Source organism: Dermacentor andersoni, chromosome 9 (genome assembly GCF_023375885.2).
Source record: "Dermacentor andersoni chromosome 9, qqDerAnde1_hic_scaffold, whole genome shotgun sequence".
Taxonomy (NCBI): Eukaryota; Metazoa; Arthropoda; class Arachnida; order Ixodida; family Ixodidae; genus Dermacentor; species Dermacentor andersoni.
Window position 1 is genome coordinate 63,585,830 of NC_092822.1, and position 20,409 is coordinate 63,606,238.

The 20,409-nt window shown below is 43.7% G+C and overlaps 1 long non-coding RNA gene across 1 annotated transcript; it reads left to right on the forward strand.

Moving 5' to 3' along the window:
- The first annotated feature begins 12,282 nt into the window (after nucleotides 1–12,282).
- On the forward strand, nucleotides 12,283–20,328 carry LOC126528152 (uncharacterized). Its single transcript, XR_007598894.3, has 2 exons — nucleotides 12,283–13,809; nucleotides 17,637–20,328. It is a non-coding gene; the product is annotated as an uncharacterized lncRNA (long non-coding RNA).
- Nucleotides 20,329–20,409: the final 81 nt, after the last annotated feature.

Genomic DNA, 20,409 nt, shown 5'->3' on the forward strand with positions numbered 1-20,409 from the left:
TATCATCATCCAGTTTAAAAAACAGCAAGAGTCGGCACATTGGGCGGTCCCGACTGCATCAAGTCAGAGCACAGGATATTTACTCAAAAGTTAGGACTGTCCTGCTAAATTCGGCACGGTTGGAAACCCTACTCGTGACGTACACCTGACGTGACCCCTCAGCCCCAGTATAGAAGCAGGCAGTCAAGGATTCTCACTTGCAATGCTGTACTTTGTTTCAGACATCAGGTGCAACGCTGTGGAATCTACGCAAGAAGTTCGGTGACAGAAATGTATCACTCTGCACGTTCTATCCGTGTTTCATTGCACGCCAACGATGTTTGCTCGCGCGATCGTGCACATGAGGCTGCCACAATGGGTTGCCAATAAAAAACCCGAAAAGAAACACAGTAAAAAACAAATTGATATAAAACAATGCATTAGATAGTCATATACCACAGTTTGTTTCTGAGGATTAACATTTTCTTCGTTCAATACTGAGCCTATATAAAGAACAGTTTCACACAATTGCAATCAAGAACATCAAACTATTTCCAAGGGCAGACGCAGCATCTGCAAAAAGTCTCTCTAGTCTCCACAGCATTGCATCTGATGTCCGAAACGGAGTATAGTCGAAGCAAAGGGAGATGGTGTCTATGTTGGCAGTGACACTCACCTTGCAGCATTTCAATTTCTTCTATCCACTCTAATAACGAACCAATCTTTGAAATTCTCTAGAATGCCCTTACATGACAATTCACAAAATGAACTGAAATTCAGGCTAGCTAGTGCATATTTATGGGTAGATTCATAATTACACCAGGTTGAGGGCTATTAATGTGAACAAGAATGCCAAAAGCCCCTTAGCTGATCACTGTGTGATCTGCAGCTGCTTGCCATTGATTAACAATGTGGATAATATGTCTTGTTCTGGCACAGGAGTAAGGTTATGCGCGCAGTTATGAAAGCATACGACATCTCCCAGAACTTGGATAACTGTGCTGTCTGTTCGTCAGATTGCACTGTCCACTAATGAAAGAAACCTATTGTAAGGAATGTGATTAGTGTTACTGTTTGTTTCACTCCTTTTCTGGGTTTTCTTGCGCATGCATGATTAGAGTGACGGTGGTTTGGATCTATTTATTTGTGTCATTTAAGTGAAGGCTTTTAGTTGCGAGCTAGCGCTGCTCTCCATCCTCTTCCTTTTGCATGCTGCTTGGTACCTAATATATCATGATGAACACATTGCAACTTCCAGGGTGTATAACCAAAATTTCCTACAGGACAGTGGGAGGGGCACTTCAACTCTTTGCGGACATGCTCATGTTCCCAATTTGTGGTCATTCCGGTCTGGGGCATTTTTGCGCATTTAGACACCATGCAGAAGGAGTGCTCAGTTAAGCAAATGCGCATTAAGGGATATTTTTTTCTTTCTTCCTGAGTGTCTTAATGGTACTTGAGCACTGTGTGGTAGCGCTCAAGGCACTCTCCCGGGTGAAGGCCTGGATTTGCACTGCACGTCAGTATGGTCCTAATTGTTGCTGTTTTCTAAAGTGCTATCATCCAAGGACACTTGCTGACCATCCGAAGATGAAATATATTTGCCCATGGCACTAAAATCATCTTATAAACTCGTGTGAATTTCACCAATAAAACGCACACATGCAGAAAATTCTGCCATCCTGTCAGCGCTTCGTGCAAAAATTTCTTCAAGCATGGAAGAAAGAGAAAAGGTATTGCCCTCTTTTGGAGACGTTGCAAAGTGCTCTTATTAGTTGAACAAGTTCCCAAAAGCTAGCGCCACTAGCCCAAATAACTGGCAAATGCGAGCACAAGCACATTTCGGCCGCTTCCCAACATCTGACCGGAACGGATATTTTTGCATGTCAGGAGGGGCCAGACATGTGACTGCAAGTGGTTAAGTAATGTTGGAGGTGCCCTTTAAGCAGAGAAAGATGCACACAGAAATGGTGGCAATGGTTGCGTGCCCCTCAGAAGCGACTGCATCAGCAGGCGTTTGGTGAGTTGCAACACCACATACCTGAGCACACGAGGGTTGGACCTTCCCACATCTAACTGTGCACAGCTTAGCTGTGTCTGGGGAAAAATAGATCCTGGGAGTTAGCTGATGCTGAGTGTCTGGACCTTTAAGGCCCCTTGGCAGCAGCAACACACCCCTTTGGCCTTGGCTTCACGTAGACGGCACAGAGTGGACTGACCCAGCTGGGAAAAATCGGTAGTTGCGTTTTCCTATCCTATAGGAACTATTTTTGTCTTTCTCTCTCACTTCCAATCCTTCCTGTCTTCTCCTCTCTTCTGTATTACTTCCTGTCTTCTAGGCAACGACGGTTAACCTTTTGTGAGTAGCCAACCTAGGCTATGTCATATTCAGTTAAAGTGGTAACGTACAGCTGGCATTTGCAGACCCTGTTTTACAGGTCCTGTAGCGTCCCCCTGTAAGGCTCCATGGTGTGTGGCTGGGGTTACTGCCAAAAAGAATCGTTCCCCCAATTTCCTGTCATACACTCTGAAAAACATGAAAAACAAGTACGAACAATCTCACCTTGTCTTGTCTCGGAATCCCTAACTGAGGCACTTGGACCAGGTTATAAAGCATCAAAGATTGCTAGCGGTTATCTCTTTTTGGAGCTCCTTGATAAAAAACAACACGGGAAACTGCATAACCTAGTATCATTTGCAGATGTCCCAGTGACAGTGACCCCACACCGCACGATGAACACCACCCATGGCTGTTATTGCTGACGATGAACTGATGGAGCTCACAGAAACTGAACAATTAGAAGGCTGGAGCAAGCGAAACGTAATAAATATGAAGAGAATTCTGCTAAGGTGCGATGGAAAAAAGACCTAAACAAAGCATCTAATTCTTGCCTTTGGTTCAAGTGTGCTTCCTTTGAGTATTGAGACAGGGCATGTGAAGATCCGGGTCGGACCATATGTCTAAAAAAATTTAACCCTCTGCGATGTTTCAAATGCCAGCCATTTGGCCACAGTTTACAGAACTGCCGAGACCACCAAACTTGTGCTCATGCACAAGTTCATGAGCACTCCTCTGAATCATGTGAAAACTCTCTCCACTGTGTGAACTGTGATGGGGAGCGCGCCGTGTACTCGCGGTCGTGCCCATCATGGAAAAGAAAAAGAAATTGTGACAATCAAAGTAAAAGAAAATATCTAATTCAAAGAAGCATGCATGCGGGTATCCAAAGGTGCTGTGTGTTCAACAGACCCATTTAAAGCCCATGGAAACAAATTTCCTCTGACAATATTCTATTTTTCGTAAAGACCGAGACAACGCTTTTGCATCGTCAAGTGGTGTGGCTATCATAGTCGACAGAGGTGTTGCCTGCCGGGAATTAAAACTTCATATGCCCTTAGAGGCAGTTGCTGTTCAAGGGGAGTTGTTGGGCAAGCTAGTCACTATCAGCTCTATATACATCCCTCCCAATCAACTTCATAAAACCAAATTTCAAAACTACATAGATGAACTTCCATACAGAGTTGTCAGAGATTTAAACTCACATAACACTTTGTGGGAAGACTCTTGTTGCGATGCGAGACGTCGCCTAATTGAAACCTTTGTCTTTTCCTCAGGAGTATGTATACTTAAGAAAAAAGAACCAAGGTGACAAATAACACGTACTCCTCCGTAGATATAAGCATAGTGTCGAGTACACTAACGCCATACCGGACACGAGTACATAGGCACAGGGACAGGAGTACGTCACCGTCTGGCTTGGAGCACATCGCCTCGAGGGAAAGGGAAAACGGCGTTCAGATTGAAATTTCAGACCTTTCCTCTGTGCGTAGCGATGTAATTCTTTGCAAACACAGTCGTTAGCATGCATTGTATGCTGTGCGCTTGTCAGCTCAAAATGGCCAGACCTGGTGGGGGGCCCTTTAAGCCAAGCTAAAGTGATAGATGAGTGCTCGATAAACACTTTAAGGCGTCACTATTATTGTGAACAGAGCCTTCATAATCGAGAAATTGAGGTAAATGCTGGACATGATTAAAGACTCCCCCGGGACATTCAAGCTCTTGCCCGATGATGAAGGAACTCCTCAGTTAAATTCTGTCACAAGTATTCAACCACTTGTTGCAAAAAACATCCTTGTGTTATATTATAAGACGAAATAAAATGCTACTTGTCCATTTCTATTTCATTTTTAGAAAAAAGAACTCATTGAAATTACCGTTAACAACAGCACGGGCGGTCGAAAGGTTTCGTTTTCGCTCAACTCCGCGCCGCCCACGCTTTCGTGTTTCGGTAGTTTCGTTATTGCATATTGCTGTGCTGGTTTTGCTGGCTCACGAAACTTGCACAAACTGCAAGTAGCAGAGGATTCAACTTCCATGTGATGTCACGGGATGCCCGATCAGTCTACACCACTTGACCAAAAAGCAGCTGCACCGGTGAATCCACCACTCTGTGTTGACTTGGTGCCGCTGTCTGTTTGGCTCCGTTTTATTCACCGACAAAAGCAAAGGGTGGTGATGGCGTAGTCAACGTCACCACTCCCCTGGTTGGGTGGCAGGAGATTTGAATTTCAAAAAAGGTATTTGGACCCTTCAGATGCAATTTTCTCGTAAACTAAATCTTTCTTTGTCACAAAACAAGCGTTGTGAAGTTTCTGAAATAGTATTTAAGCAGTCCACGCCGGCTTAGTAGTTGCCTTTAGTGTCCCTTTAAGCCTAACAAAACAAGATGCATGCTCGCTACACGTTTCCCGATGGAAGGTTGACTCGGCTAACTGGGAACTTTTCCAAGAACACATTTAAGTCAGGATGATATTTCCTCTTTTGATATAGACAATGATGTGGCGTATGTAACGGGCTTTATAATTGAGGCTGTCACAAAATGCATCCGTCAAACTAACGGACTGGTGAATAAGTGTCGTATCTCATGGCGGAATGAAGAATGTAACAAACACGAGAAAACCAAAACAAAGCTTGGGGACGCCTTCACGACTATCCAACAGCCGAAAACGTGATTAGCTTTAAACAAATAAAGTCCCAGGGTAGAAGAGCATATCGACGCGCTAAAAGAGAGGGTTGGAAGAAGTACATCTCCAGCATAGATCCTTACACGGATGAGACGAAAGTATGGAATGGGGTAAATAAACTAATAGGCTGGCAGACACATTCCCTACCCTTAGTAAGTAGCCAAGGTGATAGTCTGGAAGATCAGGCGGATTGTCTAGGCAAATACTTTCAATATTTCTTGAGTGCATCGCACTATACACAAACTTTCCTGAAGTTCAAAGAGAGTGAAGATCGGCAGCCCCTTAATCGCAAAGGTTCATCAAGTGAAGCTTACTATTGCCCATTTAGCTTAGGTGAACTTAAGGCATCTCTCACTTGTTGCAACAACTTGGCGCCAGATGGCAATCGCATTATGTATGACATGATTAGATACCTACATCCTGAAGCACTGAAAGCACTTTTCAATGCCATGTGGGTGGCTGGGTGAAGATTCCATCCTCGTGGAAAGAAGCCATAGTCATACGGATACTTAAACAACGCAGAGGCCCGTCCTTAGCCAGCAGCTACAGGCCAGTAGCACTAACAAGCTGTTTGTGCAAACTGTATGAAACAATGGTAAACCAGTGCTTAATCTGTTTCCTAGAAAATAGCCAAATACTAGACCCTTTTCAGTGTGGCTTGCAAGAAGGTAGGTTGATAATAGACCACCTTGCTCGCGTCGAGGCAAACATCAGAGATGCATTTATGGATAAGCAGTTTTTATTTTTGGTATTTCTATATTTAGAGAAAGTGTACGACATGGCGCTTTGGGATCCTGCAAGATCTTTCCACGATGGGGTTTCATGGAAATTTGTTAAACACAGTTGAAAGCTACTTGTTTATCTGCACATTTCCTGTTAAGAGGGGGCAATGCTTTATCAAGAACATTCACCCAGGAGACCGGCATCCTGCAAGGGGGTGTGCTTAGTTGCACACTCTGTCGTAAAAATTAACTCCCTGTATAGTCATTCCATGCACCATGTTTTATTCTGTGTATGTCGATGATGTGCAGATAGGTTTCAAAAGATGTAACATTGCTATCTGCGAACGACAGCTGCAGCTAATTCTCTAAATGGGTGGATGTAAATGGGTTTAAAATAAATACCCAGAAATGTATGTGTATAATCTTTTCAAACAAAAGAGTTGTAACACCAGTGCCAAATTTCACGATCAATCAAGAGGAACTATCTGTGAGCAGTGAACACAAATTCCTGGGAATAATTATAGCCTCTAAGCTTATTTTCATTCGCCAACTTAAATATCTGAAGGCAAAATGTCTGAAGACGATGAATCTTTTAAAAATTCTGTCGCACACAACAACATTGGAATATGCTTCACCAACTTGGAACCCACGACAAGCTTATATTCAAGACGCCCTTGAGTCACTTCAATACTGTGCTACTAGATTCATTCATCGTTCATATTCTTAGGATGTGAGTGTGTCATCACGAAAATTAGAATCTAATTTACCCGTTCTCTCATGTCGCATCCCTATTGCCAGTCTTTCTTTATTCTATAAACTTTTTCATAGCTCGATGGGTATCCCGCCATACACTGTTCCTCCAACACGCATATCTAATCACTCTGGTCATCCTCTTCAAGTCGCGCGCCCATGTGCACGCACCGTTACCTTTTCTACGTCATTTTTTTCTCATACAGCTGCTGACTGGAATGGCTTTCCGGGCGACACCGCTCCATCCACCTTCATAGAAAGTGTCACCAATCACCTTTCGCCATATATTAACACATCGTTTCTGCTTATTTCTGTGTAACCCACCCCTTATGTAATACCCCGTAATGGGGCCTTTAAGGAATAAAATTGAAATGAAATGAAATGCGGTAGCGACCAAAAATGGCCCCTGAAATTGTATGAGAGCCTTGTCCGCTCTCGCCTTGACTCTGGTGCCATAATCTATCATTCTGCAATGCCAGGCACGCTAAAAATTCTAGACCTTGTGCACCATCTAGGTATCCCCCTAGCGACCGGTGCTTTGAGGACAAGCCCTGTAGAAAGCGTCTATGTAGAATCAAACGAGTGGTCACTCTGTCTACAGAGGTCACATTCCAGCATCACATGTTATCTGAAAGTAAACTCGAATCCTGAACATCCTTCTTACACAACTGTAAATGATGTGTCATGTGCCACATTTCTTTTATTATAGGCCCACAGCCAGGGAGCCCTTCTCACTGCGTGTTAGGAATCTCAGTGAAGGAATGTACTGTGTCCCACTTCTAGAACACCATCTAATGCTTCTAGCGAAGCTGTCACTGCCATGGCAGTGGCAGCTGATGGAACATAACATGTCAATTAATAAAGGGAAAATCAGACATCCACCCGTTCGTAGCAAATGCTACAAAGGAAATCCGTGTGGGTTCCTCGAAAAGAAAGCCTCGCAGTTGAAGAAAAATTCGTCCTGGTCCGGAATTCGAACCAGGGGCCACCGCCTTTCCCGGGCAGCCGCTCTACCATCTGAGCTAACCAGGCGGCTAGCAGATGGCAGAGCAAAGTCAAATTTGTCAACAACTCAATGCAAAGGCAACAGTTTGATGTAATAGTTCTGTGGAAACCCACTAAGTGGAGAGAAGTAATTAATAAAGGGAAAAACAGACATCCACCTGTTCGTAGCAAATGCTACAAAGGAAACCCATACAGGCTCCTCGAAAGAGAAGCCTCGCAGTTGAAGAAAAACTTGTGCTGGTCTGGGACTTGAACCCGGGACCACCGCATTTCCAGGGCAGCCGCTCTACCATCTGCACTAACCAGGTGGCTAGCAGACGGCAGGGCGAAGTCGAATTTGTAAACAATTCGAAGCAAAGGGAACAGTTTGACGTAGTACTGTGGAAACCCGCAAGGTGGAGAGAAGTAATTAATAAAGGGAAAGTCAAGCATCCACCCATTTGTAGCAAATGCTACAAAGCAAACTCATACGGAAAAACCATAAGGAAACCCATTTTCCCTTTATTAATTACTTCTCTCCACCTTGTGGGTTTCCGCAGAACTATCACGTCAAACTGTTGCCTTTGCTTTGAGTTGCTGACAAATTTTACTTTGCCCTGCATCTGCTAAAAGCCCTTTGCTCCAACTTTGCCCTGCCATCTCTTCGAAAGACAAGCCTCGGAGATGAAGGAAAATTCATCCTGGTCCGTTAGTGAGTCCCGGATCAGGATGAATTTTTTTTCAACTTCGAGGCTTTTATTTCAAGGAAAGCGTATGAGTTTCCTTTGTAGCATGTGCTACAAACGGGTTGATGTCTGATTTTCCCTTTATTAATTACTTCTCTCCACCTTGCTGGTTTCCACAGAACTATTACGTCAAACATAACATGTCATGTGTTGAAGTCGGTAAGCGTGCACCTGAGATGCACATTCGAATGCGCTTCCTTGAACTTTGGTCGAAGTACTGCTGCCTGGAGTTTTCAAAGTCACAAGCCAGTGTGTCTTACGCAGCAGTTGGTCCGTCCTTTTCGCAGTCTGGCATTCTGCATGCGCAAACAAGTATCTTTACAGCTGAAGCCTGTGCACTGTTATCAGCTGTGAAACACGCCAAACAATTAAAACTGGAAAAGATGATTATATGTACCAACTCTCTAAGCGTTGTCAAGGGTTTAGTATCACTGCAGAAGCATAAAAATCCTTTAATTATTTATCTTCATACGCTCTTGTGCGCTGTTACGTATACAATCAACATGTCATAATATGCTGTGTGCCCAGGCACAAAAGCATCGAGGGTGATGTGCTCACCAACGAAATCGCCACGTCCACAGCAACAAAAGATTTCAAATCTTCTGTAGCTGTCCCCACCATAGAGTTGAAACCTTTCATTCGGAAAAAAATATGAGACTATTGGCAATGCTTGTGGGACGCCCGAACTTTGAATGAACGTTATCTAATTAAGCCACAGCTAAGCACTTCTCCATCAATACTAAAATCATGAGAAACCGATCTCCTGTTCTGTTGAGTGAAAGAAGGTCACGCATACGATACACACAACTTCTTGCTGACTGGTGATGAACCTCCTACATGTAGTGGATGTGGTGAAAGACTGACCGTCATCCACGTCCTTGTGAAGTATCGGGAAGCGGAAATCGAGAGGAAAAAGCACTTTCCTTTAGCTTATCGACAGCGTATCCCTTTACATCTGGCACAGTTTCTTGGCACAAACCCATTATTCGACGCCAAATCTGTTTTAAATTTTTTAGGTGACACTCGTACACATTATCATTGCACATTATCAGTCCAAAAGTTATCAGAGGCTGCTGCTGCATTAGGTACACCTAGTACACCACGTGTCTCCAGGCCCATGCATTCAAGGGCCCTGACAAGGCAGTAGTGCCACGTTCAACTACGCGTTTTATTACGCCATCCCTGTGTAACAAAACACTTATGGTCGTAGTTCACATCTCTGCTCATTGTCATTGTTTTAATACTTACATATTTTGTGCAATTTAAAGCGACCGGTTTTAGGCCTATTCACAGCCATACTGCATCCACCATTCAAAGTACAATTCTCCATTTCATAAATGATTCATTGAAAAACCATCACTATTTGTATGGCGCCCTTTGGCCATATCTGGCCCTTGCGCCATACAGCCCCATCAATAAATAAATAAATAAATAAATAAAGTCAATCAATCAATCAGTGGTTGTGCGGAAGTGTTGCACCCTGATGCATATAATTCTGTTGCTGCCTTGTATGCACAGCAGTCGCTGCCTGTTTTGTTTGTGCAGGTGAGAAGCCCTTTGGATGCAACGTGTGCGGCAAGACGTTCAGGCAGAAGCATCACTTGGTTACCCACATGTCCACCCACAGGATCCCAGCCAATTACTAAGCTGGCCCAGTACCAGCACTCTCTCGTAGGCTGCCGGTCACTTTCATGAAACACCGGTTGGAGGCTTGGTTGAGGTACCCTGTAATGTACAGCTGGCCACAAAAGTTTGCAGTGCACGGGGTCCACCGCAAATGGGAATATATGTTTTGCTAAGGCATAGCCTTCTAAGTTAATGAGTCACTGTTTAAGTTGCACCAACCATGCTGAAACTTTAATTTTGATGCTGCGGGCTCTGTCATTCTGGGAATTCAGCTTTTTCGCAAATCATATGTCCCGTAAACTTTTCCAGACGGCCAAAGGTATGCCGAGTTATCTATTCTGCAATGGATATCACAATTCTGTCGCATCAGCTGGATTACTTGAAGCGTTAGGCACTACTTCCAAGACAGATAGCAATGCAATGTTTGCTAATTATCAAAATTTTGCTAATGAACTTTGTAATCAATCACATGTCTCCAGTCACAGAATGGAAGCCAAACAGTAAAAAAGCAATATCCATTTAGCAAAGAATCGTGTGCTTAACAGCAATTTTGAGGAATATATCTCAAGATCTGACGAAATGCACAGATGTTCCAGTTAATGTTTAACAGCACTCAGTTTTATCAATGACTCAGTTTTTGTGGTGTTCTACTTCTGTAAAGAAGGTTGTGGTTTTCATTCATCATTGTCACTGTCATGTTCCATTAGGGGAACACAAGAAAGCCCATATGTTGGGTTTAGGTGCACATTAAAGAACCCTGGCTTGTCGAAATTAATCCGGAGCTCTTCACTAGGCCGTCCCCTCAGCACGCATGTTGCTTAGGGACTTTAAATCACATGATTTGGTCACAGTTCAAAATTTTCCGGTATGTTTTGACTGAAGCATTAGTGCTTTTTGGGACATATTTCTCGGTGCTGGGCCCAAGATTTTGGCTGAGTGGATATTACCTCATTACTGCTCAGTTTTGATCTTGCCATTGTGGCATTTGCTCTAAAACAAATAATTACAAAGTTAGTTATACTGTGTTAATTAGGTAATGTCAATCTCCATTTTATCTTGCAGATAGTGCCTGCTTCTTCTAGTAATCTGGCTGATGTGACACGCTTGTGATAACTACCGCAAGAGTTTGTTAATAAGTCTGCTTCCATTTATATAGATAACTTGATAGACTTGTTTGACTGCTGTGCCAACAACACTATAAGAATTACTAATATTTATTTATGTATAGGTTTTAACCTTGTATAAGCCATACACCCTCCATCTTATAAGGTAAGAAATTCTTTCCATCTTTCAGTGGAGAAACAACAGACATTGGGCTTTAGACGCAGTTGTATGTTGATGCATCTTCCACTCCCCACTATTATCCTGTACCTATGGCTTGTTGAAGGCCAAGCATTTACATGTTTATCACCGACTTCATTTTGCTGTAATTGCAGTAGCAGTTATGCATTCTTTCTTTCACTGTTCTCTGAGATTCGTGATTTTGTGCTTTTGTCAAAGTCAGTCTAGTACTTTGCATGTGTGCGTGAAAAGCTAATGTTGATATTTTCAGAAACAGACATTTAAAAAATGCCAATACGTTGGCCACTACAAGATTACCTGTTTGTGTGTTCATTGTGTTCATTCTCTCATGTGGCTCCTGGAAAGATTGGCATTCTGTTTTTATGCTAGATCAAAGTGATTTTAACTGTGCTGGTCATTTGTGTTAGTAGTTTTAACGTTTAGTCTGCATAAGCACTGTTATGACTGCTTTGAACTGGGCAAATTAAGTGTGGTTGGTAGCTCTGTCTGTAGGGGAGAGTACATGATTGTACAGGTGTCTGTGCAGAAGATTTTTAGCCCCTGCCCAGTCAGTAGTGCTTTATTATTAATACTTGTTTTCTTGACTAAATGTGTAGTTGCAAGCGAGTGCTTGAGATCTCTTTCTTTCTAATTCTTGCTTTTTTACTGTCCTCATTTCGTAATGGATCCGTACCAGCTTGCCCAAATGTCAATCTTGCTGTACAAGAGTGGTCCACACAAATTAATAACATTTTGCTGTATATTGGAGAAACATACGCATATTGCAAACTCGGAAGTGTAGCTGTAATGTATGTTAAGCCATATGTCTTTGTGTTTAATAGATGGCATTTACTGTGCATGTGTTTGTGTCCTGATGCCAAGTTTTGAGTGTTTTCCCGCCGAGCGGTTTTTGTATGCAAAGCTCTGTGTGTTCCTGTTTATTAAGTGCCACATTACATGAGGCTTGCGTTCAACTGTTGAGTTTGACAGGCATTGTGTGGCCGTTCGGGCCTTTGTGTGGTATGTGACATGGAAATAAACACAAGAAGCCCAATTCAAATGGATGTTCCTCGTGGTACCTCAGAGGCTGTTGCAATCTGCCGCCGAACGCAAGCTTGTGGGTTGGATTCCCATCCGAGGCAGCTGCATTCCAATGAGCTGTTGCTTTTGCTGTGCCACAGTGTCCCAAAAAAGAAAAAGTACATTGAGACCGGTGGCGTCACACTTGCATACCAGTTTAGGCGCGAAGTTGTGAAAAATATGCAACCTTGATTTTTATTTTCTTTGCTAACGATTAACCTGCTATTTAACAAAACATACTCGTGTGCTGCGGTTGACAGCTCTGCACTACATACACTGCTTTTGTCTGTTCATGGCTGTTGGCTACTGCGTGAAGGGAGAATTTTTTTCCATACTGGGCTGTAAAGTCATAATTGTACATACAGTGCTCAAAAGTGTTAAGTGGCTCATTGATGGTCTTTAATTGATGCTCTGTTAGTTTCCTAATGTTTCCTATTTTACACTTCTAGTTTTTCTCGTATGTGTTCTCTGAGATTTTTTTGTTTCACACTTTGTCCTCGGTATTTGTATCTTTGCCTATTCCTTATTTATGTTTGCTTTTGTGTTTGCTCAAACAGGATGTGTTTAGGTGCTGCAATTGATTTGTCTTCCCAGTAGTTATTCTGTCGTGAAAATTTCCACGCCACAGTTCTTGCAACCGAATCTGGCATAAAACTGTACGGTCGCACCATGGCCGCAAGCACTGTGCTGACTTAACCGAGTAAAAATGCACCTAAACTTCTACAGGACTCTCCTAGCAGAATCGCTAGACTGGCTCTGCAGAAATTCTGTGCATAGATTGCGTCTTGTAGCCCATTTTATTTAATACTGTGTTTGAGTGGTTGTGTTTGCATATTTTCTCCACAACGGGGACGCCATATCAAATGAGTAGCTTTTCCGCGGCAAGCGTGATGGTTTCATTTTGTAATCTCTGCCGCAGCTGTTTTGCCTTTGCATGACAGATGGCAACACCATTATGTGCCATTTTTGGGGGGACCCCTATCGCAAGAGGCAAAGCATGCTTTTGGTTCATTCTGCATAGAACAGACAGGCATTTTGCCCAAGCATAGTATAAAGCAAACTCCCTGCCAAGTGACACATGACAGGCAAACAGCATCAAAAGTAGGATATGATTAAAGAGTGACTCTGGTAATGGGACTCCCGCGTTGTGTCCTACCTGCTGCATGCTTCATCTATGATGTTTTAAACATTTTTCTTATTTGTTTTTTGCATTGTGCATTTGCACCAGTTAGCTAAAAAATCTATTCGGAAATGCTGTTTCAAAACTGGAACGTGGAAGAGTCAGTGCTTTGGCAGAATGGTCGTGTATCCTCCTCATAGGGCGGCAGAATGATTGGCACATTAAATTGACATGTAGTGTTTTATTCTCTGTTTTACCAGCAGATTTGGCCAAGACACCTGCCGCCTTGGAGCGTCAGGGGCAGGTGGACGCCAATTCCTCCTCTGGTGATTGGACCATCAAAAGCAGCGATAACAACTCTGTTGATGGAACTCCTGTGGCAGGGAGTGAAGAAAGCACTGTTGCTTCTGTTTCGAGCGATATTGGAATTCCACTGCTAGTCATCAAGCAAGAACCGTTGGAGGAATACGAGAATGCACAGTTTGAAGAGCCGGAGGTGTGGATGCCATCATGTTCATAGCTTTTCTTTTTTTCTTTTGCACTTGCATGTTCAAAACTTTTTTAACATCGTCTGCCTGTAGACTGCCAAGTGAGGGTCATACTACAAGTGATAAATTTGAAGCAAATTAATGCATGGAGCAAAGTACGTGCCAGCGCTTGCATCACGTGCTAGGCTGTTCTGCTAGACAGAAGAAACTTTTACCATCTTTATGCACTTTTTACATCTTCTGTCTCTCTGTTACAATGATGATAGAACATTGGCAGTGGCCACATGATACTGTGACAGTAGTGCTGGGAAACCTGGATGTCATGAAACCGCCCGGGATGGTGCCATTGTAGCTCTATTGGTGAGGCACTGTACACGTAATTTGGAGGATGTCAGTCCGATTCCCACCGGCAGCAAGTTCTTTCTGTCCATTTCCCTTTACCCGATGTAACTAAGAAGAACGGCCAGTCAGCCATGTGTATCTCCAGCGTATTAAATACGACGAAAAAGTGCCACTCAGCCAGGTGCACGACCAGCGTTTATGTGTGGTGCCGGTTCTGGCTACTTGCAGGTTAAAACCTCTGGACTGAGTTCGACCTGTCTCTTCTTGCGTGCCCTATAAAAATACAACTTGACACTGATTATTTCTACATTTCAATTAGTCATAATTAACTTTTAATAGATTAGGTACTTAACACACTTTCCAGTTTCTATCTAGCCATTTTTCCACCTACCTTGGTCCTTGGGTAATGTATGGTTAGTGCATCAGGCTGCCGTGCTGAGATAACAGGCTTAGAAACCAACTGTCGGATCAGCTTGAGCCACTGAGTATGTACCAACGTGTGCATACATGCCTCTCTTCAATGAAGCTTTTTCACTGACATGGGTCACTGTAGGTGCGGGACTGGGTAGGCATCGCTGTTCAGTGAAACTATTTGATGGCGACTTTGAGCACTGCAGGTATGTCCCACTTGGTCTGTGCTTTTCTTCATTCAGTGAACCTCCTTGGATCACTGGGTAGGCCACTGGGTAGGCCACTGGGTAGGCCACTGGGTAGGTAGAGGCATGCCACTCTTCAATGAATGTCTTTGATACCAACTTGTGTATCTAGGTATGTTCCACTGGGAGGAATGTGCCACCCTACAATTACGAAAAAGATCCCTTGAATTTCTCCGACGCTGAGCGGAATTGAACCCACGTCACAAGGGTTCGTCAGGGACAGCAACCCGACACATTTGCAGGCTGCGCCACAAAAGCACTGGGTATGTGCTGCTTTTCAGTGAATGGCTTTCAGGCCAACGCTTTTGCGAGATGGACCATGAATGCTCTCTGTGTGTGCCGCTTGTAAGGCAGCTTTGATTGTTCGTGTTCTTAAGTGTTGCGAGTCGCCCACGTGCTTTGTGTATAGAGAGGGGGTTCACTTCCCCCCATCTCAGCGGGGCAACCGTTTCTGTGTTATGAGGGGTCAGAAGGACCGCGCGGTGTCGGGTGACGCGTCACGGCAGGTGCCAGGGGGGCGAGGTGCGGATTCAGGGAAGTTGGTATTGTGCGCACGGAGTTGGCAGTCCGCCGACGGCCACGTGAGTCCACACAGACAAGCCTTAAATGGGACTGCTGTACGCGGTATTGTGGTTCTGGCTCCCGAGTACCTGACTAATTGGAGGCGCCGCCGAGGTTAAGAAGGGCTTAGCAACATTGACCACGTGCTGCATGTACGGAGCGGGGATCTATTCTTCTACGCGTCTGGAAGGCAACCGGCGGCCTCTGATGCTGGGTGCGCAGAAAAGCCTGTGTGGTGTCAAAGGACAGCTTACAGTATGCGCTGTAGAGATGCGGTCCGCATGTGAGGAGCGCATTCGGACTGTGGCGTCTTGTAAACATGCACTCGGAGAACTTTGTCTTGTGGACAATAAGTTTGGAGGGCAAGGACGGTCATCAATCTCCCACGCGGACAAACCTTAAGTGCAGCTGCAGTACACGGTGTCAATGCCCCAGCTTCCAAGACGTTTGCGGCCTAGAGACTCCATCGGGGTTTGAGGCGGCCTAGCAATAACTTGTACGGGCCTGGCGTGTTTTGCTGAGGCCGTCACTGACTACGTAGAAATGAGAGGGCAACGGAGTTTTAGGCAAGAAAGAAAAGAGCTTTGTTTTCCAACATGTTTACTTTTAAGAGTAAGCCCATCCCTTTGGGTTGTGGCTTAACAAACGTTTGACTCTCATTGGCAACTGAATCTGTGGAAAGGGCCAATGGGCGGCCCTACCGCCCTTTTTTTTCTTGGCATATTTGGGCTATAAAAATCGGGACGACATGCTGTCCCTCAGACTTGGCTGAAATCAGAATTGCTGATACATCAGTGAGCCTCCGTACTATGTACGTTAAAACGAGTCTGGGCTCTAACAGTCATTGAGACAGTCGAAGAGTGAGACTTTGTTTCTCAATTGTTCAAGTTTGTAATGTATTTGTTTTACCTGCCATGCATATAGAAAAGTTTACCTATAAATATTTCTTGTACATCCGATCTCCATCGCTTTCTGTCTGCATTTGATCAACAACGGCCAATCATCGTCCGAGAAGCTTCACGTTCCTACGGAGAAGCGAGGACAAGAGAACGAACGAAACTTTACTCCGCTCTTCAATGAACGTCTCACCAACTTGGGTCACTGAGTTTGGGCCGCCGGGTGTGCGGCAGTCGAGAGAACAACCGTCAGCTTTTGCAGGCACTGGCGCGCCACGTTTCTCGTCTCGGAGGCCATGCGTGGGCTCCTCGACAGTGCCACTAGATGATGCAGCGTGTCCAGAAAGAAGCGCGACAGAGGAGCCCGGCTGTTGCACAACGCGTTTCTCAGCAATCGCGCACACTCGTGTGCCGTGCGTCTCGAATGCCATCCCAGGCTTCACAGCGGCGGCACTAGATGGCACCGAGTGTTCTCAGGGAAATGCGAAAGAGGATTTCCACTACAGTACACGGCTCATGCGCAACTCGTTTCGATGGTGGCAATACGTGGCGTGGCTGTATTTATTCAATGCTAATGCATTACTGTCGACAGTCATCATGAGATGGGTTCCGCCAAATTGTTTTTTTTTTTTTTTTAAATTCGATTAACATGAACTCTTGTTTGTTTTCAGGTAGCATGCACTGTGACAGTGCAAAACGGAGGGGGGGTAAGAGGCAAACATTTGCCTGCGTGTAGCTGTCAGGTAGCCTGAACTGTAGCGCCATTTGGTGCGTAGTTCTCCGACATTCCCACCAGCTACGTATTAACACAGTTTCAATTCAATTGCACAAAGACAATTGGCCCGGCAACGAGTCCTATACTCGCAGACAAATTTCTGTGGAATTGCAGGGAAAGCTATGAGGGTGGAACTTCTTCTGCGCACGTGTTACCACTCCGAGTTGTCGTGCGTAGCTTGGCAGTGCTCTTGGTTTCTTGAATTGATGCTGGAAATAGCGTAATGTCCATGTACGACAGTTTCGCATTTGTCCATGCATGGAAGAGATTAAGCGCCGAGCATTTTTTCTCGCTACCTGGCTTAAGCGCCGAGCATTTTCAGGCTTAAGCGCGGGGAAAAGTGTAAAAAATAAGGCAAACTTATGACTGAGGGGTGTATTTTCTGTCTTATTTTAGTACTAAGTAAGATGTTAGTGTTTTCTCTGCGGCAGCTTAACCTGACACAGATGAGAATGTGGGACTGCATTCTGAAGCTCTCTCACTTGTGCAAGCCTTGCACGTGTAGCGATTCCTTGACTGCCGCAGAAATTCGTTCGCAAGTACATCACCGTATCCGCAAAACGTACGACACAGTTGTGTTCTATGCTCTGCTTTGCTGCCAACAGGAAGAGCAGCTGCCCTGCGGTACCAGGTCACAGCAAAGCGAGGAGGACGGCGTCGAGTTGGACGACAACTTGACCACTTGTTTTGTTTGTGGCGAGCCTTTCGGAGCTAATCACCTGTTAAGGCGCGCTGCCTATCATGCGGAGCATCGACTTCGATACACGTGCCACCTGTGTCCGTTGAGGTTTGGCAAGCAGTACCTGCTCACACGGCATCTGAAGCAACACAACTAGTACTAGCAGTTGTGTGTTTATAAGCTGGGCGCTCTCAAACTTCATTGGCCTGGAGAATTGGACGACTTCTTGAGCATCGAGAAATGCTATTTATACAGTACAGGCTATGAATACAGTATTGGGTGCCCTTTTCTCATTCCCACCTGTTGATCTGTTGACCCCTACCTAATTTACTTGTTATGTAATGCTTTGTGCACAGAACTTTGTAATGGTATTGCGAAAGAAAAATCTTCTGCTAATGTATGCATGCACTGTCAGTATCCTGTTTAAACCTGCCTGAAAATTACTGGGGAGTAATATATTTATTTGTTTAAAACTTGTTCTCCTCTCTTTGAACATTGCTGCAGCTTGTTTCGTTAACCTTGTTTAAGCTAACTTGCTATGAATTCATGCTGTTGTGTTGATTAACGTCATTTGGCTTTCTAATTGCAACTGTTCAGTGATTCTCAAGGCACTGGAATAAAGATTGTTTGGGACATTGTAAATTATTTTGTGTGAATATTGTTGCTGCCCATAAGCTATCTAGATTTAGTGTCAGACACTAGCTAAAATTTTGTATTTATTAATTTGCTGCAGAATACACAAGAGCTTAAATTCGCTGTGAGCATAAAACTTGCACACTGCTATAAGAAAACATTGGAGCGCAAGCACATAAGAAGAGCACAACTCAAAGAGCAATGAAATAAGCCACAATTTACTTTCTTAATCAAGCCGCACCAGTCATTGAAGATTTCCAGTGCTACCTACAATTTGCAAGGTAGACAAACAGCTACAGCACGTGATTATTCTATGATAATTAATCTGCCCGCTTTATCCTATGGGTTATAATATGGGCTACTATGAGTTTATCTATGGGTTATCTTATAGAAATTGAAAAATGCACGCATCACTGTGAATGCCAGGTCAGTTTTTGTTTCCGAGCAAGGATAAGGTAGGTGTCCTGTTCATGCATGTCCGTGCTTACAGAACAGAAGGCAGCAGTCTGGGCTGGTATAATTCAAGGATACTTTCCACTCAATTCTATTCCGTTCTTGTCATTCTCCACTCGCGACTGACTGATACTGGTGATAAAACAGGCAAAGTCTCACTTGAACCTCTGAGAAAGCATGAAAAGAAAAGATTTTGGAATAGCATTGTTGCATTACTCTGGCCTTTGGAAAGCCCCGATTTTCGCAGAACTCAGTCTGGCAACATGTGCTCAGCACTGTGAACATCTTAAGAGGATGCTTCAGCTAGGGGCCAACTCTAAGGCCACCCATTCAATTACATGTACAATACAGACATGCTTTTGTGAGCCAACCCCTGGACTGAGTCAAATGAAATTTGTTGTATTAGAGAAAGAAAGGTATAATTTTGTGACTGTGGGAAGCAGAATATTTATTTGGAGCCTGGAATTTTTTTACAAATATTGCTGAAGATTGATAAACTAAAAAAAAAAAAGGCATGAAGACTGTGAATTTGCAGCTCTGCACCAAAAGCAGGTATTGCAGTTCTGTAAACCGCATTTATTAGATCATCCGAAGTGAACTTATTTTATATATGAAGTGGCAGGTTATAAGTTAATTTGTTGCAATGTTTGCAATGGTTTAGCGAAATTGCTACTCAAAAGTTAGTGATGTACTTCAAAGCAGTGTATCGTACATCAATTTCGTCCGCTTTAGATTTATTATTAGGTACAGTTTACAGAATTATGATTCTGTTTTTCATTGCTGAATGACAAAGTCGTGAATTTGAGTTCAGTTTGCTGAAATTTAACAATTTCAAACAAATTTTTAATGAGAGTTGACAGCTTAAATAAAGAATCTGCTTTCCACAGTCATCAGATTGTAACTTTTGCTTTTAAGTGCAACAAGCCTCGTCAAAATCAGTGCAGTGGTCACTTTGAAAAAAGGATTTTTGCTTTCCCATATATTTAGATAGAAGCTTCCGAGCTAAAGCTTCCGCTTAAGGTGTGATCCAGCCTTTGTTGCCGTGGTATACGCATACAGCTGTCCATCGCATGTGTAATGCAGTAGTCGTGAGATAGTGGTGCAGTAAGCAGTGGGATTCGCACCATACTGCCCCTACAATACTGTATTCATTTTCAGAGCATATTGTTAAAAAAAGCTGCCGTGTATGCAATAATATCGTACATTCTTGCTTTACTGCCACTAATTCATGTACATTTCTGAACTGATCCAACTGGCCATGGCCTTTCATTGTAGTTTCCTCTTTGTGATATTTGCTCTTAGATATATGATGGTGTGAAGTATTTTGTTATGTTACATATGCCCCTATTGTGTTCTAGCTGTTTAGCATATTGTTTGTATGTTGCCATTCTAATGTGCCTGCGTTTATAACTGTTTTTATTTGTGTTGATGTTTTTGAGGTCGCAGCTTACACAAGCTGGTTATTTGCATCAGTCATGTTGTGAAACTGTGATGGTAAAATGAGCAAAATAAAGTATATTCTGAAAGCATAAGCTGAAACAAACTACGGTATACTTCAGAGGCTGATAAACCGAAAGCCCCAGGCACTCATGCTGTTGCTTTAAAGAAGTACC